This window comes from Sphaeramia orbicularis, chromosome 2 (assembly GCF_902148855.1).
Source record: "Sphaeramia orbicularis chromosome 2, fSphaOr1.1, whole genome shotgun sequence".
In the NCBI taxonomy this organism is placed as follows: domain Eukaryota; kingdom Metazoa; phylum Chordata; class Actinopteri; order Kurtiformes; family Apogonidae; genus Sphaeramia; species Sphaeramia orbicularis.
The window spans coordinates 6,024,272-6,048,434 of record NC_043958.1 but is presented as its reverse complement, the minus strand read 5'-3'; positions in this window follow the sequence as shown (position 1 = coordinate 6,048,434).

The following is a 24,163-nucleotide window of genomic DNA, read 5'->3' as shown; positions in this document are numbered from 1 at the left end:
GTCAAACACCGTATCTTGCATCTGTGTAGCTTTTCAAAGGTGTGTTATGAAGATATGGGGGGTTTGGAGTAATTCTACCCCAGGAGGTGAATGTACAACAGGGTGATACAGCAAAAATAGATAAATGTTTCTCTATATGGGTGCATCTGTCACTTTAGCAGCTTTTTAGACCCAATAATAAAACAAAATGTAGACATGTTTCCCCCCAGGATGAACCTGATGATGACCTCAGATAAATGCAAAAAAATATATGTTCTTGCTCAGAGCCATCCCATAATTAAAGAGTTTTTAGTAAAATATTGGGGCCAAAAATAGAACCAAAATTGGGACAGGAAAAGCTAACTAGGTGTCACTGTAAATGGTCTTATATAGCACTATAAATAAAAACACTGTGTTAAATTGGATGATCCCAGAGGTTTTTCTAATCCAGACATGTGGGTTTTTCATGAATCTCAGTCTTACTCTAGGTTTTGTGTGTAACCCATCATGTCCACTGGCGTTCCATGCAGAACCTGCCCATTTAAACACTAATAAATCGCGAGTGATTTTGTAACAGCGGCCATTTTTGTCAAACACCCTGCCTTGCATATTTACTTCAATTCCAAAAATGTACCTGTGACAGAATAGAGATATTTGGAAAAAATAGTAGCGCATGATTTTCGTGTCCTTTTTACTGTTACATGCAGATTTTTTGTATAAAGATGATCTAAAAATGTGTTTTAGCTGAGAAAGAGTTTCTCTTTTATCTCAGTAAATATTTATTTTTACAATAGAGCCAAAGCGCTTCCAGACTTGCTTCATAACATTAGTCAACATCTGGTTTGAATTTTGAGCCCGTCTGTCCTGTTTTTAGGGCCAGTTTCGTAGAAGTACCCGTATACTAGATCTATTACGACTACTACGACCTCACTACACATCCTAAAACATGAATGCATGAACCACACTACTCCTGCTCACCAAAACCAGTCCAGTCGAACCACCAGAAGAAATGATTCTGGATAAATGAGAACTTTCCCAGACGATCTATATCAGAATACTTGAGAAATTGAGATGTTTTCAACTGGCCACTTTTGTACCTACAGCTGAGGAATAGTCCCATCTCCACATGAAATATCTCACCAAGTTGATAGGACCAATATTTTGAATATTTTGGGAGATATTAGGAATTTTGTTATAGAATAGCCTTATAATCACATTGTGTTGCCCGTGATGGTTGACCGGAAGCACAGTACCACGCTGCATGATGGGAAATGAAGTTAAAAACAGGACTGACGCATTCACTAACTTCAGTCCCTAGAAATGTGCTAGTTTAATTAACATATTGGCCAAATACCAAGAACAAGAGTAAAGTTGTTGTTGTTGTTTTTTTTTTTTGAGGAAGAAGACAGTCAATACTACCAAACATAGCAGTAACAGAGGAGGTATTACTCATGTTGATACTGAAGGGTAGTTGTACAAATGTCGCTAGTTTTTAGCTCTCACCAGCCGTTAAGCCATGAGCCATCATGTATCGTCGTCGTCTTTGTTAGAAATTTCTTCAAATATCTTCTTCTCCGAAACTACAGGTCAGATTCAGTTAAAAAAAAAATAAATAAATAAATAAATACATAAATAAAATGTAGCTTTCTTGGGACAATATTTACAAAGTTTATTAAAAATTTGCCTGTACTTTTAAATGGACCATATTTTCATGGCTTAGAACATGTAAATGGTAACAGATGTGGATGTAGTTACTATTGAGCACTGATAGGAAGTCATATCCAGACTTTCATTAGGGACCTTTGACCTTGAGTGACCTCGAAGGGTCAAACTAAAAGTCACCAATGTCTACATTTCAACCATCTTCTTCTCTGAAACTACTGATTGGATTCATGTCAAATTTTATATGTAGCTTCCTTGGGACAATGTCTACAAAGTTTGTTCACAGTTTTGAGAAATTTAGGTTTTGGAATTGATGGGAAGTCATATATGGACTTTCATTTGGGTCCATGACCTTTGACCTTGAGTGACCTTGAAGGGTCACACTCAAAGTCACCATTGTGTAGATTTAAACAATCTTCTCCAAAACTACTGGTTAGATTTGCTTTCTTGGGACAATGTCTTAAAAACTTGTTCACAGTTTTGACACATTTTGATTTTTGGTGAATTTTTTAAATCTTGAAAATTTGCCTTTACTTATAATAGGCCGTGTTTTTGCTGGCTTGCAACATGTAAATAGTTACAGCTATTAATAAAGTTTCTATTGATGACTGATAGAAATCACTTAGATTGAATTAGTTGAGTTCTCCTCCAGTGAATGTACCACCCACTTCTATTGGCAGACTGATCCTCTACATCCAGACCACAGGACTGGAACAGAGACAGAACCTGAAAGCTTCACAAATTCAACTGGGGATTGATTCTTGATAGAACATGACGCTGAGATACAGGGATGTCGGTCGCATTTTTCACTAATTCACTCAGTTTGTGGAAATTATTTTCTTCATATCTCAACACTGCCCCCCATGGTTCCCGGTGGTACTGCTTGGTATCCTTCCAGAGGACGAACAGAACGCTCCATGTGCGTATTCGTCTTTGACCGAGCGTTTGCCTGGCTGTGTAATAAACTCATCTCAGCTGACTGGTGTGTCCGTGGCGACACACAGGCTGCCTTTTAAATAACGTTTTCCAACAGTGACACTTTTGGTGGTCTGTGATTTAAATTTACTTCCATAAAGTCCCCTTAGTTTCAGAGAGAGGCCCCTGATTAGAGCTCTGACGCTGACTCAACAATCTATGTTTCCAATTAACTGAAGGAGGCCTGGGACGACATGGGCCACTGCCCTGTTCCCCACAAGCAAACACACACACAGCAGTTTTTTTTTTTTTCCCTCCCTTACATACACACACCAGCACTGAAATACACTTATTGTGCAGAATCTTTCATTTTAATCACATCGCCTATTCCTTTATGTCTCAAGTGTATTTACTTAGACTTACTGGGCGACACACACCGCCTTACCTAGTCACGGAACTTGACTCGGGCGTCCATAATAGTGAGGGTCGCTTAAACAATCGGAAAGGATTGTATCAGAGCAGTGGGTTTACTGGACCTAAATAAACAGGATGTGCCCAGAAATACCAAGAAGTCAAACATCAGATGCGATAAACGCGGCCCTGAACAACAATGGAGACTTTGTCGAAATGCACAATTTAATATATAAATATTTGACCAAGGAGAGGGTGGAAGGTTGTTATATGAAGCTGTGACAAAAACAAAAAAGAAGTCATTGGTTTTTATAGTTTTATTTAAGCAAATGTAATGAATAAAAAGAGGACGTTGGGTGATTCCTACGGAGGTGCTCATCAATAGTGGAGCGTTGTGAAATGGTCATAGTTTTTTCCATATATATCAGCTTAATATTGAGTGCTACTTGACAGGAAATTACCCTAAAAAGTGCTTAATTAAGTTACTTTGAAGACTTCAGTTCTGTCTTACCTTTAGTTCAGTTTATTTCATTCATAAAATAAGACACAGCTTTTACATATCAGCAAAATCACCGCATAATCAATGAAAATCTTCCTATTTTATACCCAATTTACCTATTTATATGAAAAATAGCTGTAGTGTGTTTCAGGCCTTGATCACATGATCTTCTAATGAACACACTGATTCATTTAACTGTTTGGAAGAACCTTTAACAAAAGATGATCAATAAAATGAAATATAATGTCTTATTATTATTATTATATATTTTTTGAACATACTGTATATTTATTGTATTTTCATTCATACAAAACCATCAAATACCATGAACATCTTAAGCGTGGCAGAGAAGAAATAAATAATAATAAAATATATATAAATATAAATATAAAAAGGCTAAATAAATAAATAATGTAATGAAAATATATCAAATAATCCTCAAAAAGATGACACACTTATATTGCTGAGAGTATCGAATGGAAACAACAAATTAAATTACATAATAAATAAAACTTAGGTATAGAGTTGAAATAAAAGTACATGTACATTTCCACAGTAAATTAAATGTTATCCCAATTAGTCAGTTATATAATGTCATTTTATTCAACAATAACTGATGTTGGTTAACAAGATGTTATTGGTTAATACTGATGTTCCCATAATACACTGTTGCAGATAAAGTTGGAATAATGTCGTTTTTGGACACATTCCTCTTTTTTTAATTCCTATTTACTCACCTTTGATCAGGTATTTTGGTTACATACTGAGTCCCAGTTGGACTTTATCTGTCAAGAATAAATCACATTGTCACTATCATTTCATTGGAACAGGTACAGATATTTTATCCCAACTTTATGTGAAACAGTGGATTTGTGTATCCTCCAATAAACAATAAAGTAATAACATGACTGTGGCAAAAAAAACAAACAAAAACCCTATATTTATTAATGTAAACCAGCTAACTATCACAAACCAGTCTAATAAGGATATGTGAAGAAATGTGCTGTAGACCAGGGGTGTCAAACATAAGACATGTGGGCCAAACCGGTCCATTACAGGGTCCAATCCTGAAGATGTTAACCCAGAAAGACCCAAACAGTCACTGGCGACCAAAACCATCTACTGATCTAAACTGTTTAATACCTATTGATCCCTTAATCCTATCGATACATGTAAATAATTGGTGTAAAATACAGTTTATCGTCTTTTCATGGTCATCTCATATGACCCATTTGGATGTTCAGAGGCTCTGTAGTTACCGTGGAAACAGCGTCATCTTCTACAACATTGATTCACCAGTAAAACCCATGGAGTTGGATCAATGACAGTGGTTTTAGACACTTGGTTTATGTTCATTTAATGATATATTTGACTGAAAAAGTCACTTCTTTTAAGTTTTCTCTGTTTTTGATATAATAACCTTTGAATTTACTCTGAGCTTTAACGAACAGGTACATGATCAACAAATTAAATGATGGAAAATACCTGATTTTGATTGAAAAAAATTTAAAATACATAGGATAATTTTGTATTAAATGGTGATAAATCACTTAAGAATGGTTAGAGGGTAAAATACCAGGGGTCTTAGTGGGCCACATACAGACCAGTATCATCTCAACTAAAATAATAGCATAATAACCTATAAATAATGACAACTCCAAAGTATCGTCTTGGTTTAATGTGAACAAAATAGAACAATGTTATGAAAATATTCACATTTACAAACTATCCTTTCACAATAAAACTTGAATAACTTGAACAAATATGAACAACCTGAAATGTCTTAAGAAAAATACATGTAATTTTAACAATATTGTGCCTGTTACTGAATGTTGAAATTACACTTTCAGGTTGTAGATGCTTGTTGGGGTTATTCACTTTTCATGATCTAATTTTGCTTTTTTCACACACAAAGACAAAAATATGGGTTATTATGATAGTATTTTGCAGATCTGACCAACTTGAGACTGTATTGATTTGTATGTGACCCCTGAACTAACATGAGTCTGACACCCCTGTTCTAGATCATCAGTAATAAAAGTAAGTAAAGTAATAAAATGATTTTTCTGAGTGTATTAAGATGATTAGTCTAGGTCAGGTTCCACATCAAACCCAATATAATCTCAAGCAGGCCAGACCAGTAAAATAATAAGTGAAAAAGTTAAATTATATGATAAAAAAAAATGTTAACTTCTTCAAACCATCCTTTAAAAATGTGAATAACATGAATAAGCTCAAGTTTCTTGAGGAAAAATAAGTGCAATTTTAACAATGTTATGCCTCCAATATTCTCCTTTATATTAAAACAAAGACAAGCTGTTATTATTTCAGTAATTATGATAATATTTTACTAGTCCAACCCTTATATGATCTCTGATTGACTTCAGTACAGTTCAGTGTCATTTTTGCCCTTTATAAATTTATTCCATGGGCCAGATTGGACCCTTTTGGGGGCTGTTTTTGGCCCCTGGGCCTTATGTTTGGCACCCCTGGTCTAGTTTAATGTCAAGTGTTACACAGGTGAAAGTAGGGGGGGGGGGGGGAGATAGACGGGGAGGTTAAAAAAAAAGCAAACAAAAAAGCGCTAGACGAGTAAAATAAGTGAAAAAGTAAAATTACATGATAATGTTCACATCTACAAACATTCTATTAAAAATGTGAACACATAACATTTCTTGAGAAAAATAAGTGCATTTTTAACAGTGTTATGCCTCCATTATTATGCCTTTATGTTAAAACAAAGAGAAGATGTTATTATTTATCAGTTGTTATGATAATATTTTACTAGTCCAACCCTTATATGATCTCTGATTGACTTCAGTACAGTTCAGTGTCATTTTTGCCCTTTATAAATTTATTCCATGGGCAAAATTGGACCCTTTTGGGGGCCGTTTTTGGCCCCCGGGCCTTATGTTTGGCACCCCTGGTCTAGTTTAATGTCACGTGTTACACAGGTGACAGTAAATCTACTTGGAAAATTTGAGTCTGACAGAATCCCAGCATTTCCACACCTTCATAGATCAGACCCGTGTACCTGGTGCATGTGTGAAACCTCAGTAGACTCATCCTCCTGCTTAGCGTCAGGGCTAATTGGAAAGAGGGGGAGGTTAAAAAAAAAAAAAAAAAGCACCAGACCAGTAAAATAACAGTGAAAAAGTAAAATAACATGATGATAATGTTTATATCTACAAACTTTCCGTGAAAAATGTGACTAACATGACATTTCTTGAGTAAAATAAGTACATTTTTAACAGTGTTACGCCTCCATTATTATGCCTTTATGTTAAAACAAAGAGATGATGTTATTATTTATCAGTAATTATGATAATATTTTATTAGTCCAACCCTTATATGATCTCTGATTGACTTCAGTACAGTTCAGTGTCATTATTGCCCTTTATAAATTTATTCCATGGGCCAGACTAGACCCTTTTGGGGGCCGTTTTTGGCCCCCGGGCCTTATGTTTGACACCCCTGGTCTGCTTACATGTCACATGTTACACAGGTGAAAGTAGGGGGGAGAAAGAGGGGGAGGTAAAAAAAAAAAAAAAAAGTGCTAGACCAGTAAAATAAGTGAAAAAGTAAAATTATATGATGAAAGTATTTATATCTACAAACATTCTATTAAAAATGTGACTAACATGACATTTCTTGAGAAAAATAAGTGCATTTTTAACAGTGTTATGCCTCCAATATTATGCCTTTATGTTGAAACAAAGAGATGATGTTATTATTTGCAGGTAATTATGATAATATTCTACTAGTCCAACCCTTATATGGTCCCTGATTGAGTTCAGTGCTGTTATGTCTAATTTTTGCGTTTCACAAATTCATCCCATGGGCCAGATTCGACCCCTTTGCGGGCCGGTTTTGGCCCCCGGACCTTATGTTTAACACCCCTGGTGTAGTTTAATGTCACGTGTTACACAGGTGAAAGTAAATCTACTTGGAAAATTTGAGTCTGACAGATTCCCAGCATTTCCACACCTTCATAGATCAGACCCGTGTACCTGGTGCATGTGTGAAACCTCAGTAGACTCATCCTCCTGCTTAGCGTCAGGGCTAATTGGAAAGAGGGGGAGGTTAAAAGAAAAAGAGGAAAAAAAAAAGCTGTAAAATCCCCTAATTCCTGGATTATAATTTAAAATATTCCAAAATGCTAATCAGGGAATTGCAACCAACAAAGGGATAATAAGATGGTCATCCAATTACTGGCATTTTCTCCCCCTGTTTCGGAGGGGCCGGGGTAGACCTGGAGCCTGAAACGCGCCTCGGTTTCCCTTTTTAACTGAAGACACGGCGTCGCCGCTCAAGCTGTGAGCAAACACAGGAGCCTCGGCCCGGCCCTCCCTACGTCTGCCTGTCTCACAAATATGTTAATTAGGGTCCAGATATTCACACACTTAATTAGCCAGGGCCTAGGTTGTTTCATTTGATTGGGGGGAAAGAAAGAGAAAGGCAGAGAGACAGGGTGAAGGGGAGGAGAAGAAAAAAAAAAATATCGGGAGAAAGAAGGGTTTACTTTTCAATGGTGAATTTAAATATGGCCTCAAGGTGATGAGGAGGTATTGTTAACTACTGTACTCAAATGAACTTTTTCCGCGCTTTTCCTAAGGCAGCAGGAAAATCCAGCGTGGCCAAGATTAGGCTGTCATTTGCCGGTGAGCGTTTCCATTCGGAACATGAAGTGATTGTGCTAATTGAAGTGGCATTCATTACATTAACATATTATACGTCGAAAATGAGATGAGGCCCGTCCCTGTACCTTTACACGCAGAAGAAGAAGAGGAGGAGGAGGAGGAGGAGGAGGAGGCAGGAATGGGGTGGAAAGGAGGAGGATGGGGGGGGGGGGGGGGGGGGGGGGGGCTTTCGAAGAAAATTGCATGCCGGCTGCCACAATAGGCATCATTAGACATGAAATTAGAAATTATTCGGGATGAACTGTTCACATAAAGGACTGTGAGGATTTGACACGAGCACTTTGACGTCGACGGTTTAGTCTCTTTGCCAAATGTGTGTCGAGGCGTAATGGAGCCAGATCAACTTTTGGCCGGCGGTCAGATGGTTACTGTATAAGGTGGTGCTGGTGGAGGGCGGGAGGAAGAAGCATTTATTTATTTCCTCATTTTTACCCTGTCCTGTTCCGTAATTCGTCCTCCTGTACAAATGGACCGGGGCCACGAGTTGATTGACAGTTTTGATCTAAGTGGGTTTTGAACCTTAGATCAATTCCTCCTATTGGTTGGATTGAATTATGTTATTAGTGTATGGATATGACCTGATGGGAGAACAGGACAAGGGTTATAAACAAACAAACAAACAAACAAACACTGATACAGACCATGAAACAGAAACAAACAACAGGCAAAAACGGAACAATATAGCAACAATACACAGTAACAACAATAAACAGTAACAACAGCAAACAGTAACGACAAACAACAATAAACAGTAAGGATAAACAGTGACAACAATAAACAGTAAACAATAAATAGCAAGAGTAAACCGTAACAACAACAATACACAATAACAATAAACAGTAACAACTACAATAAACAGCAACAATAAACAGTAACAACAGTAAACAGTAACAACAATAACAAACGATAAACAGTAACGATAAACAGTGACAACAATAAACAACAACTATAAATGGTAAACAATAAACAGCAGCAATAAACAGTAACAACAACAAACAGTGACAGCAATAAACAACAATAAACAGTAAACAATAAACAGCAACAATAAACAGTAACAACAATAATAAGTAATAATAACAACAATAAACGGTAACCAGTAACAAACAGTAACAACAATAATAAACAGTGACAACAATAAATAGTGACAACAATAAAAAGTAACAACACCAAAACAATAATAAACAGTAACAACGGCAATAAACAGTAACAAACAGTAACAACAACAGTAAACGGCAACAATAAACAGTAACAACAATAAACAGTAACAACAATAAACAGTAACAACAACAGTAACCAGTACCAATCAACAGTAACAACAATAAACAGCAACTACGGTAAACATCAACAATAAAAAGTAACAATAAGTTGTAATGTTGTAATAATTTAAATGCGTATTTAAATGTGACAGTATGGAAAAGTTTGGCCTGTGAAGTCCTCTCGGCTGCCCCGACTCCAAAATAATCTTTCATAAAACCAAAATTCAATTAGAGCCGATGCTTAACAGTGAATCTGTGTTCCACCCACTCAGCCCAAAATGCCAGAGAGAGAGAAAAAAAAAATTAATTTCTACATTTATGCTTTCAATTTTCTTATTTAGCTTCAATAGGGGGGCAGTCCATTATTCAATTTATCTCAAAGGCATTTTCTTTCACACCCTGCCCAAATATCACTTACGCACAAGAATATTATATTGCTCATGTAAATCTCCCTTTTCTTCCTTTACACACACACACACACAAAAAAAAGAAAGAAAGAAAGCAGCTTGGCATATTTATTGGTGAGTCGTGCTGAGCCTCCAAGCCCCCCCACCCCCCACCCCACTCACCCCCACAACTCCAAATCTTCCACCACCCTGAATCCCTTACACAAATACAATGACCCAAATACATGTCGGAGGCATGGAAGGTCTAGACGTGGTTTTCCAAAGGGGATCCTCGGTGCCCTGTGGCTCCACGTCAGCCCCAGGTAGTCCACATAGAACCACGCTACAGCCTAGAACACACTCATATCAGCATCACCCACGTCTGCTCACTGTCCTGTCATGAAGCTTCCAGACCAAAATCCGAAATGTGACTCACACGCACTCCTATTTTTTTTTTTTTTTTTTGCATTTCTTGTCCCGTCTACGATGTAAAACGCTCATTTTGTATTCACCCGCTCCAGCTCCTGCAAAAATCGTTTTTAATGTGCAACCGAATCACAGCACAGTATGTACTCTGTACTCCGTCTCTGCACTCGGAGCTGTATCTGACCCCGTGGCAGACGTTCACCGCCAACCAAGATGCGAGAACCACTCAGAGATTCCCTGAAATTTTTTTTTTTTTTTTGGGAGAAACATTTTGACACCGGTCCAAAACCAATCCCCTGGTTTTGGGAGTATGTAAAACACGGTCTTTTTCTTCCCTTTTCTCTTTACCTACAGCTGACTGGAGCACCAGCTGGTGGCGAGCTGCCAAGACTGCAAGGCATTTGCTTTTACTTGTAGGCTAACTGCACCGCTGAACTGCTCTGGGATTTAGTCTGCATTATAGAAATGGACTGCAGTATAGATTATTAACAGGACCAGTGTGTGGGCGCGCAAGCTAGGGCACCTTTTCCTGGAGTTTGAGCTCTACTTTCTCTCTTCATCCATTTTTCTTTTCTTTTCTTTTTCTTTTTTTTGTGGTTTTAATCTGCTCTCATCAGTCCCTGCAGCATATTTAGTGACAAACCCGACTGTTTAAAGCACCTTGTCAGTTAGTGAAGGACTGCATTTCTGAAGCACTGACACATATCTAGACATATATTCTGCTTTGTTCGGCATCAAGGTTGAAGCAAAAACAGCCCAAAAAGACGTCACTTGTAAGTGCTTAAAATGTATTGTTCAATACTGCCTGCTGTTTAATGACGGCTGACATGCACCACTAAGCTCAGATTCATTGTGTATTTCTTCTCGTGGGTCTTATTTTTACAAACAAAATGACAGTTTTAATAATTTCCCTGTGTTATTGCCTTTCTGCTAAGATAAGATTTGTCACATACACAGACATTAAATATAATAATCTATTTTTGTGAAACAGAAAAAAGACATGCAGCACAAAAGATTAAAAAATTATATGATGTTATTATATTACATGATTATAAATGTATGATATGTACAGTTTACAGTAAGGTGCACAGGCAGTATTTATTTCAGTATTAATTTTAAAGGAAACACAACAAAGGGAATTTTTCATGATACAAAACAACTGATGGTGGAAAAAGGAAAGATCTGCTGTAGCACTTTGTTACCATTTAACAAGGACAAAAAAAAAAAAGAAAAAAATCCCAACTCTGAAATCTAAATCAGGCCATAATAAGGAGGAATGCTGGCATCAGTCTTCACCTACTGCAATTTCTGCATTGTGAGCTTAAGAGCTCAACTATAATGAATTCAGCCTGTTAAAAAAAAACACTAGGAATAACAAGAGAAGATGTGGCAGCTGCTGTACTGTAAGTCAGACCTCAAACACTGTACAACTAGCACAACAGATTAAAAAAAAAAAAAAAAGAAGAGTAGTAGTAGACGGAGTTGTGGTGAAAAGTCTAAGAAATGTGCAGAAAAGGGACGTGGGCGCATATTGAAAAGGTTTATTCCTGCTTTAATTTTTGAAGATATGAGTGTACAGATGTGAGAGAACACACCTCTTTTTTTTCCCCACATCTTCCGAATATGCATGTGATGTGATTGGGTGGGATTTGTGTCCGTCAGCGTCAGTTGCGAATTGAGCGTGCTCGTCTACCCTCATGTCAAAAACCGCAAGTATATTTATACTTCGATAAGGCAAAATAGAGCAAGAGGGGAGCAAAAAAAAAAATCTCCTGTCAGCTATTCTTACATAAAATATTAGAATTCCCATTGTTATGAAGACTTGCAGTGAGAAAGCCTAAGCCTCTTGACTTATGAATTTTTAAAGTATCCAAAGAACTGAGAGAGGGGATCCTTTTTCCCCCCGTTGACCTTAATCTTAAATAGGTCTCAGAGACAGGTAGAGTGATAAATGGACTAAAGTGATTCCAGTTGAAAAGAATAGGAGCTAAGCCCACTTTTTCAGAGGGCTTGCATGGGCTCTTATCGCTGGCGGGCGACAAATAGCTCCAAACTCCAGGTTCCAGAGGAGCGTTTGGGCGCGCGGTGCCAGCTGGGCTAATGCATAGATTAGTTTACAAGTTTGGCTCCAATGCCAACTGGATTAAGCCTCATCATGCTGGGGGTATTTCCACATTGTTTGACAGTCTTCATACGGTCAGCATCCTGCAGGGAGCATGTGGCTGTGACGGACTTATGCTAAACCCTTTCTTTTTTTGTGTTTATCGAAACAAATTGTGACTGACAATGTCAGCGGGGTTGAGCAGATTGTCTTGGTACCGTGTTGTGCTTTTACTGTACGGAGCTTTAGCCGGGCACCTTCATCAGCGCCAGGAAGCAATTGTAAGCATTTATTCCTAAGATAGGGCCCATCTTCCGCCCTCAGGCTATGTCTTTAATGTCAGGGCTCTTGTCAGTCCGATCCCCTGATTCAAGAAAGGCCTGCGTCGAGATCAAAATATCACTGACAGCGACCGTATCTAATGCCTCTACACTGAGCTATAATCAGAGTAATCACTTTGAACTATTTCACAGAAAGGCGCTTTATTTTCCAAAGCAAAATTGGTTTGGTCTCCTTTAAGACTCTGAGGTTTATTTGATTAAGACTGGAGCGGAGCATGAGAAATCAAGGAGGGGGACTTCAGTGGCATTCCTCAGTAATATTTATATGAATCCCCCAGCTTGTAAATCATTTATGCACTTTCCCACTCACGTTTGACTCCAAAGCTCACAGTCAAGCGTGAATTAGGTCTCGTAATAATAAACTAACCTCCTGCTAGGGCATTGTCTCTTGTCAGATCAGAGGAAGAGGGTCAAGAGCAACTGGACCTCTAGGGCACCCCAGGGACTCCCCCAAAACCCCTAACAGCTCTGCTGTGAGACCGCCGCAGAGGCCTTTAATTGTTATTTCAGCGCCACCCCTCCTCGCCCCATCTTCACCACCCCCACCACGGTGTCCGGGCAAACAGAATGGTCCTGATAGCTTTGTAATGAGAGGCAGCGTCCAGAGGGAGCAGGCTAGTGACTTCCAAATACATTGCCCTTGTTAGCGATGTTTGGCGCACTGCTCCGTTGTTACAGATGTCGGTAATAGAGCGCTAATAGAGATCCATTACCCTTAGGTTGGTTGTATGCCTGTGAGTCGGGGGGGAGGGCAAAGAGCCTCATAAGATTACTACACTTGTGGCCGACCTCTGCCTCCCTCTAAAACTGATTATTTCATTTGATCAAGCCCAAAGGTGGCAGTCGGGTCCGGTGCCGGGTTGATGAAGACAGCAATTCGATTACGTGGCGCTGTTGTTTGAGATTCAGAATTATAAGTCCACTTTGTAATGGAAAATATTAGTAGTGAGCAAACAGGGGAAGAAGACGAAGAGAACAATAGAATAACAAATTGCATGTCGCCCTCAGGACAGAAGGTAGACAGAAACATTAAATTAATGAGCCCAGAAGAACTTTGTCACAAATGAATCGTGTAAATACATTGATCTTCTCTCGTCGTCTCAACTCTATTTTTTCCTACTCCTTTGCTGTTTTTTTTTTTTTTTCCCCCTCCTTCCCTCCCTTCTTGCTGGCATAATGATTTCTTCCCCTACCATTTTTACATTGCAGGGGAAAGGAAAAAACCTGTTCTGTTTTTCACCGGCGCTGCCTCTTGGTAAACACTCTTCCTTCTTATCTGCACGCTGCCTTCTCCCTAGGCTATGGAGCAGATTTTTCATTTAGCTAAAAGCTCGGTAAGAGGTCTATGAGAATGATAATCCTACCACGGGCCGCAGCTGGCGTTTCCATGGCGCGGATGATTAGTCGGGAACGTTTTGCATTCGACCTGGAGAAATTCTCTCAGTGGGAAGTTAGCATCCGCTTACTGTCTTTTTCGGCGGGGCCCCACTCATGGCCCTCACCCCTCCCTCTCCGTCTGCACACACACACTCCAGAGGAAGCTTTTATAATGGATGGTTGGGGAAGAATCCAGCATCTCCCCTCCCTCTCGTCCTCATCTCTAAACACTGTCGCTCCTGTCAGTTTTGCACGGCACTCTGACCTTCATCATCATATATTTCTAATTGCTTTTGATGCTAAATTGACGCCCTGCTGGTGCAAGTGGCCCCTTTTTGCGGCATCAGAGCGGCATGGGCCGTCCCACCTTCTGCAGGTACGGCGAGGGATTCCCTCAGATGGAATTAAGGCGGCGAACAGGAGGAACAGGTCATGAATGCACTTATCTCATTTGTCTGACAGGTTTAAACGTTTATTAAAGGCCTCAGCTCTAATTCCCTCAAGCAGGTGTAAGCTTCCGTTGAGGTGTGAATTATATCCAATCGAGCAGATACGCTCATAATATGATGAACGCCAGCTAAGCTTTTCCAGGTGGAAATTGAATAACTCATGGTTTCTGGGCATAATCCATCCGTGCATTGTCAAAGACAAATAGAAAGGAAGCATCATTTCCACAGCAGCGTCTCAGATTTATTTGCCTTTGTGCAGAAACACTAAACTGTATTAGCGGAATTACACGCTTAAGCAATTGTTGAAGATCCAAACTCTTTATGTGTCTGTGTTTCTTAAAAAAAAAAAAAAAAAAAAAAAGTGCACCTGTGTTTGAAAACATGTAAGTATTTCGTTAACAATCCACTACAGATACACTTCACGGACACATGGGGCTTTTTCCAGTTTGGGCGCCTCAGGTCATATCACAACAGGCCCACAGTGGATGGACAATGTTCACCGATGCAACAAACGTAAATGAGTATTTGCTTTCCTCCGAGCATCATCTGCCACCTGGCTTTAGTTATGAATATAGCCATGATTATTCCTGAGAGAATTCACAGAAACAATACAGATATAATGCACATACAGCTTCTCATTCCCACGTATTTGCGTCGTTTTCTACCACAGAGCAGTCGGTAAATCACAACATTGGTGACGATATTATTGGTATCCTGTTAGCGTCACGTGGATACAGATTCCAGTCCAAGTGTCGCCGCTGTCCGTCAAACTCCTCAAGGTCATCGTCAGTACCGGGATATAAAATATAAAAATAGAGAAACAGCCGTGCTGAAAATGTCATCCATCATCTGACATGACTGGAATGCCGTGCTTGCACTCAAACAAACGCTCTGTTTTGCTGAAGTTGATGTGAAAAGATCATTATCTAGCGCTGCCTCGAGCGCCGCTTAAAGCTTGATTGACTTCCAGTCTATATTTAAAAAAGAAAAAAAAAATAGTTATGCAATATATTTAATTAATTTAGTTGGCCATACTGTAGAGTTTCTGCTGATCTGTCTGTGTTAGTTTTCCTGTCCTCACCAGAAATAATTAAAAAAAACAACTAAAATTATTGTCCTCTCAGCTGTATTGACTGGACTTACTATACAATAACATCTATAACAGGAGATTTTGTTGGATTTTGAGTGTTCACATCACTTTCTGTAACTGTAATTTTCTATTCTATTCTATTCTGCAAAATAAAGTTAATTTTTTGGGTGTATTTTCTGCACATTGACATCTCAATCACTCACTATCATGTTGTTTTATACAATAATTCTCATGACATAATAATTTTTATCACTATGATCATTTTCCATGGGAGTAAAAATCCTTTCTTTAAACTCTGAAGAAATAATGTTTTGAAATTTATTATCACATTAAACTATCAGTAACACAAATCAGTTTTCCACTGACTCTCAAATTGGGCGAATAGAACTTGCACATAAAAATTTACCTATTGGAAAAACGAAAATTTTGCCTAAACTCTCGTTTTTTCGATTAAAAGTTTTTGTGCTGGCAAGCGGTGTTTTTTTTTTTTTTCAGATGTAGCACAAAAAGCATATCACACAAAACTGCAACGGAAAGACCTTTTTCCGCAACCAGAATCGCGTGAATAAAAAAAATAAATAAATATGTTGACGGACATTACAACAAGTGAAGAGGAAGAGTTTTAAAAGAAACATGGTGCGGTATGTGTGGACACACCAGGAAACCCAATCATGTTTTAATTTAGTACAGGATAGAGGGGTGATATATAATAATAATGAATATATCTGTAGTTCAACACAATATTTACATTTGTCACTATGTTTATGGAATGACTTCTCGTGTCATCTCGCGATAATAAATAAAAAAAAAATCATCATATTTGTGATTTAATGGAAAAACCGACATTACGCACTTCTGTTTTTTCATTTAGTAAATATTGTTGATGTTTTATACAGATGTCCAATGGAAAAGCAGCTACTTTCTACTGTATGTTGGTGGTTTTAGTCTTCTGTCAAGATATTTTAATTGGTATGACACCAGACATTTAACAGTTATTTATATACAGTCTACTCTCGTTATACCGCCAACTTCCGTTCACGGCCAAATTGGCGGTATAGCGAAAATGGCGTTACAACGAGTTGCGTCCATAATGTGCATGTCTTTACTATATGATGTCTATGCTGCCTCCGTTAACCCGTTCTAATTGCGTTTCTAAATAAATCTTGATTCTGTTATGTTGTAAGGGATCATTTAAAGTGGGGAAACATTTTAAGCATTATTATACCGTGTCGGGAAATGACACCCCATCATCTTGAGGCTTTGGCTTAATCCCACGTCCTCTTCCCGACATCCTGACCTACTGAGTGTTCTGCGATAAATGAACGGTGGCCGTTCCGTAGACCTACTCGTAGCTTGTCGCGATCAGCGTCTGGCGCGTTTGTTTCAGTGCATTGTTAAAATTTATGTGTACTCGATGGCAATCACGCTGGCGGTATAACTGTCGGGAAATCAATGATATAAGTGTTGTTTGTGCATGGAACTGGGCTGGCGGATGGCGATAGGCGGAAATGGCGGTAGCTAATGGAATAATGCATTGGGGATTTTTGTGCAATGGTTTTGGTCGGCGGTGAGCGAAAATGGCGGTATAACGGCGGGCGGTTTAACGAGAGTAGACTGTATTTATTTTTTAATGTTTTATCACAACCTTACATTTTATTGTTTAACCCTTAACGACCTAGAACTACTTTTGTGGTAACTTTATTTTTCGCCATTTATCAGAATATTATCCTCTGTAGTTTTACATTTGTCAGTGAAAATCAGGTATTTTCCTGTATTTAATTCAAATATTATGTAGATGTTTGTAAAAGATCAGAGTACATTCAAGTGTTGTTACATCAAAAGACAGAAAACTGAAGGAGAAGTGAATTTTTTCAGTAAAATATACCATAAACCAAGTGTGTCCATCTACTGTCATTCGTCAAACTCTGAGTTTTACTGGTGAATCAATGAATTAATCCATGAAAAGATGACAAACTGTATGATGAATAAAGAATGCAACTATAGAAAATATACGCATTTGTTTTAGACTGTCTAGATATGTAAAGAATGATTCTAGTGTAAGTTTGTCTAGTCCATTGCTCAAGGGTAAGGCAGTGTTAAGTAGTTATAATTATCCTTAACCCATAAAGACAGCCACTGGCAAAAAAAAAAAAAAAAAAACATCTACTGATCTAAACTGTTTAGTACATGTTGTTCCATTAATCCTATCAATACATGTCAATAATTGGTGTAAAATGCAGCTTTTCATGGTCATCAGATATGACCTATTTGGACTTTCAGAGGCTCCGCAGTTACCATGGAAACACCGTCATCTTCTACAACATTGATTCACCAGTATGATCAATGAGAATAGATGGAAATACTTGTTTTTATGTTCGGTTATTGGTATATTTTGCTGAAAATTCCCTTTTTTAGTTGAATTTCCTCTGATCTTTTATGAACATCCTACTAGAATGGACGTTTCTGTGTCTGGCGCGTGTTTGTCCGACCCGTGTCCCGATGTTGCAGCACGGGAGGCTGTTATTGTACAATGGCACCACAAGTACAATGCCGCTAGTCTACATAATTGGTGTTTTAAAAATAGAAAAATACTTAATTTTTGCTGAAAAAAAATGCAAAATACAGAAGGTAATATAATAAATCTCTTTTAAAAAGGTTGAAATGAGAGAAAAATTCATTTGTGAACTGCCACAAAAGTTGCCCCGGGTCTTTATTAGTTAAAGATACTTATGCATTTAATGCAATTATGTTATTTATTACATTTATCTTGAAGGTATTATGCCGATTCGGATGCGACATTAAAAAGTTTGCAGCCTTTAGTCTGTAAAAGTCAGTTGTGGGGTACTATCTGAGGACAAATCATGTTAAATTTAAAGCCGCCAAGTTTTCACAACTAATTATTTCTTGGTTCAAAGTAGAAAAGAAGATTATGACCGACCGTCTGCACCACATATATATATATATATATATATACATCTGTGAAATGAAATGACTTGTGACCGCGTAACAAACATGTAACTTCAGGGGGAAATTCTTAGGAGTTTCCCCAACACTGAGGAGCCATTGTCACTGCATATTAAAAAAAAATGTCGGATGAATACAATCATGTGACCAGAAGTAATGACAACCGTGACCCATTTGCGCGATGATAATTAGCCATCCACAGCCACAGGGCACTGACCTCTAAGCAGGGATGAAAACAAACCCACCCATTTAAAGGCGCCTTTGTCATGCAGCAGAACACATGCATGTTTATGTGACGCCTGGCATTAGCTCACACTCTGAAGGCTGTAATGTGCTTTAATATATTGGATTTCTACATATTTGAAGCCCACTTACAGTCACATATGAGGAGTTTCCAGTGGATGAGCATGACACAGTCTGAACTTTCATCAGTTGGAACCAATTCCACCTTAAGGGGCCTTTTGGGATCAGACTCAACGCAACCACAGCCCTAACGCAATACATACTGTTTATATATACATACTGTTGATATATATATGCATACTTTTTTAATATATATATATACATACATACTGTTTTTATAGATACACATACTGTTTTTAAAAAAAAAAAGATATATATATATACTGTTAATATATATACATGCTGTTTATATCAATATACATGCTGTTTTTATAGGTATAGATCCTGTTTTCATAGTTATACATTCTGTTTCTGTAGATATACATACCGTTACATAGATATACATACTGTTTTTGTAGATACACAGACGGTTTATATACATAGTTTTTGTAGATATACATACTGTTAAATAGGCAATATATACTGTTAATATTGTTCATAGACATACATACTCTTTCATAGGTATACATACTGTTTTTATAGATGTACATACTGTTTCATAGTTATACGTACTTTTTTTATAGATGTACATACTGTTTCATAGTTATACATATTGTTATAGATATATATAGTGTTATATAGATATACACACTCTTTCAGACATACATACTCTTTTCATCGGTAATACATCCTGTTAATATTGATCATATATATACATACTGTCACATACTGTTAATTTTATAAATATTGTGTCTATTTTATTCTTATTTTAGTTTTGTAAAATGTCATATTCTATTTTCTTACCTTATTTTTATTATTTTTTGTAATTTTATATTCACTCTATTCTTCTTTTCTGAAGTATTGGTGTTTTATTAATACTCCTGCACTGACTGGAGCAGCACTCCTAGTTTCATTGCACACACAATGACAATAAAGACTATTCTGTTCTGTTCTGTAAAACAACATCAGGGGAACATTATTTCTACTTTTTGACTGCGACATCATTTCGGCTCTGCTTCAGGCCATGTTTGACACGCGACGGGAGATAAAGGACTTGAGTGCGGCTCCGTTTCACTTTTGGCTGCGTTTGTGTAATCTGTTTATTTTCCCCATCAGATGGAAGTGAAGTCACATGAACTCTGACCTTATCAGACCTAAAATCAGCACACCAGCGGCCGCCATTTACTCTGATAATAGAAAACTTAACAGGCTTGCGTGATCCTCGCGTCTTATCACATGTGTAATCGCTGTGTTGAAATTGTAGCATAATATAGTGAAACCGCCGATTAGAGAATTTAATTTTATTTTTTCATTTATTCGTCAGATTCTGAACCTGGGGCTACATCTGATATGTGATTACCCAGACTTCAAACATCACTTCTTTCTGTTAGAATTCATTTATGGTTGTAAATATAAGCTTCTTAAAACACACACAAGCCATTCATAAAATAATTTTAAATAAAGTTTTGTGTATAGTGTTGTTTCGGTGCTTTTAATAGCATTAAACCATTGTCCTGCATTGGAATTAACTTTACTTCAGAAAAGAAAAAACAAAACAATGCAGATATCATTCTCAGTTGCCGATAAAGTTGGAATAATTTTGTTTTCAGACACATTTCTCTTTTTATTCCTATTTCTACACATTAATAATTACCTTCGACCACCTGCAGTGAGTCCCAGTTACTTTATCCTTTAAGAATAAATCACATTTTCACAATCATTTCATGAGAAGACGTACAAATATTTTAATCCAACTCTATTTGCAACAGCGTATTTGCACCCACAACAGAGCTAGGTAGTTTATTACACATTTTACATATTAATCAGTGTGAAAAATCTTTCTTTCTCCAAGAAAAAAACCTCAAAATACGACCTGTCTGTAATCATTACGAATGCATTTGTCCAGTTGTTGCATAATTTGATTTGATTTAGTGATTTATTTTCGAACATGCAATGAAATTTAACATAAATGTGAACAAGCAAACATAAATAATAATACAAATTTTAAAAAATCATAACAATCATAGGCAGAAGAACAGCACAATAGTTCCATTTACATGCCTAAAAAGGGGGGGTGGGGGGAGTGCATAAAAGAGCATAAAAGTTTATTTATTTAGTCTGAGTGTCTCATCCAGATCAACACTGACATTTATAACACATTTAACACTGGACAGTAATCACACATACACAAAATAATGTCATTACTGCTAAAAGTATGGTTTGTCTTTTATTTTATAGTGTACACTACTTAAAATATTAGTTTATCAGAGTTAATACTCTTGCAAATGTCATCAAATCATTGTTTAATATTGCAGCATGTACACTATACCATACACTTAGGAAGAAAAATCTCCCATTAAACTTTAAGGAAATAGTTAATATAATTAATGTTTTTCGCACAAATCGGCATGAACAGGACATCTTACAGCTGTAGACATGACGTGTCCCAATACTTTTGTCCACACATTTTATAAATATTACTATTTAAAAGAAACACCTGAATTCAACATGTCCCAATACTTTTGTCCATATAGTGTATTAGAGTTTATTAGAGTTAACACCTGCAAATGTCATCAAATCATTGTTTAATATTGCAGCACACAAACCATATGGACAAAAGTATGTGGACACGTTGAATTCAGGTGTTTCTTTTCTAACAGCGGTCTGAGATACAAAACAATAATAAAAGCAAATGTCATAATATAGTTTTATATTGGGATAAATATCATTGCATTTGTTAGTTTGGTTTAAATTGTTATCTTTGCTTCCCAAATGCCTCAGAGATGGGTTTTACTTAATTTCTCTCAACACTGATTTATTTTTTATGCAATATATTTCATTAACATCAGTAAGAAACACCGGAATTTGACATGTCCCAATACTTTTGTCCATATAATTTATTAACATCAATATCAGAAATAAACACCAGCATTCAACGCAGTATAATTTATTAGCATCAATATTAGCAAGAAACACCGGAATTCAATGTGTCACAATACTTTTGTTCATGTAATTTATTAATATCAATATGAGTGAGAAACACCGGAATTCAACACAATATAATTTATAACATCAATATTAGTATGAAACACCAGAATTCAACACAGTATAATTTATTAACATCAATATTAGTAAGAAAAAAATGAATTCAATGTGTCCCAATACTTTTGTCCGTATAATTTATTAACATCAATATTAGTAAGAAACACCAGAATTCAACGCAGTATAATTTATAGCATTAATATTAGTAAGAAACACCAGAATTCAACGCAATCTAATTTATTAACATGAATATTAGTAAGAAAAACCAGAATTCAATGCGTACCAATACTTTTGTCCATATAATTTATTAAAATCAATATTGGTAAGAAACACCGGAATTCAACACAATATAATTTATTAACATGAATATTAATAGTAAGAAACATCTTAATTGAACATGTCCCAATACTTTTGTCCATATAGTTTAACATCAATATTAATAAGACACACCAGAATTCAACGTATCCCAATATTTTTGTCCATATAATTTATTAATATCAATATCAGTAAGAAACACCGGAATTCAACACAATGTTATTTATTAACCTAAATATTAGTAAGAAAAACCAGAATTGAACATGTCCCAATACTTTTGTCCACATAGTGTATTATAGTTTTTTGCGTCACCAGATCATTGTTTAATATCGCAGCAGAAGAAAACTACTCTTGGTTCTGTTTTTTTTGTTTTGAGTTGATATATTTTTTGTCCGTATCACTCATCCTAAAACCACAATCCTCGAAGCTTTAGAACACGACTTTGATACGAGACAAACCGCGGATGTGGAGTCTGTCGTTGATAGTTTTGATTCGTGCTCCGTCCTGAACCCAGCGAAAATCTGGAAGTCGTGTCTGGAAGTCGAGCAGAAGAGAGACGAGATTAGAACCCGGAGAACCTGGCGGCGCCGCGGTGAGCTCTAAGCGCCGGGGCTGGGCTCGCGGCGCCACCGTCTGCGCCGTAAGTCGGCCGAGTATCACACCTACCAGGCAGATCGGAAATTTAAACACCGAGTGCCAAGATCTTTATGTGGATTCCCTACTTCCAAATAGCTTAGGATTATTCTCCGTCTAAGCTAATACCTGGTGAGGAAGTAAAGCCTGAAGGATGGGATTATTTAATATGGCATTTTTAATGTGTGACATGCTAATCACATCTCAGAACAGGAATACTTCAACCATTTAACTTTCGTCAAGGGAGGAGAGACCGTTTTGGGGGAAGTAAGCCTTCAAAAGAGACCCCCTCGTCTTGCCTTTTCCCTCTTTAAACCACCACCTCACGCTGCAGAAACCTGCTGCAAAATCACGGTGACAATGACACATTGTCGCGCCTTCGGAAGGGAGGGTGGGGGGGTTTGGTGGGTAGACAGAGTAACCTCGAATGTGTGAGTGAGGGAAGTTTTTATTCCGCCTGTTGTGGTAAAACAGGGCCGCGGCAGCAGCACAGGGAGTCTTTCCTAAGCATTAAACATCAATCCCAGGCCGAGACGGCAGACAGAAGAACTCCTCTGTGCACAGATAATGATTTCACAATCCTCACATACCGGCGCCCCAATCTCCCGCGGATTTGGGGATAAAGCCGAGTTTTCCGCCAGATTCCGAAGTTTAACAAGAATCGCTTTTCCATTGACCCTCAAATTGTGCAAATATAACTTGCGCATAAAAATTTACCACATGGAAAAACGACAATTTCGCCAGAAGTTTCATATTTTGTTTAAAAGTACGAGGTGGTTTTTCAGGTGGATTTGGGGATAAAGCTGAGTTTTCCACCGGATTCTGAAGCTGAACAAGAGTAGCTTTTCCACTGACCCTCAAATTGTGCAAATATAACTTGCGCATAAAAACTTACCACATGGAAAAACGACAATTTTGCCAAAAGTCTCATTTTTCGATTAAAACTAAGAGGTGGTTGTAGAAGCCAATAACGTAACTAGAAGCACTCGGAGAGCGCAGACCTCCGCAAGGCTGATCAGTGGCCCCCCCCTGTGGGCCCCCCCCATGCCAAGGAGGTTATGTTTTTGCCAGGGTTTGTTTGTTTGTCTGTCTGTCTGTTTGTCTGTCCGTTAGTGTGCAACATAACTCAAAAAGTTATGGACAGATTTTGATGACATTTTCAGGGTTTGTTGGAAATGGGCCCCCCCACCCCCGATCACCACCAAAATTTAATCATTTCTTCCTTATCCCATTTCCAACAAACCCTGAAAATTTCATCAAAATCTGTCCATAACT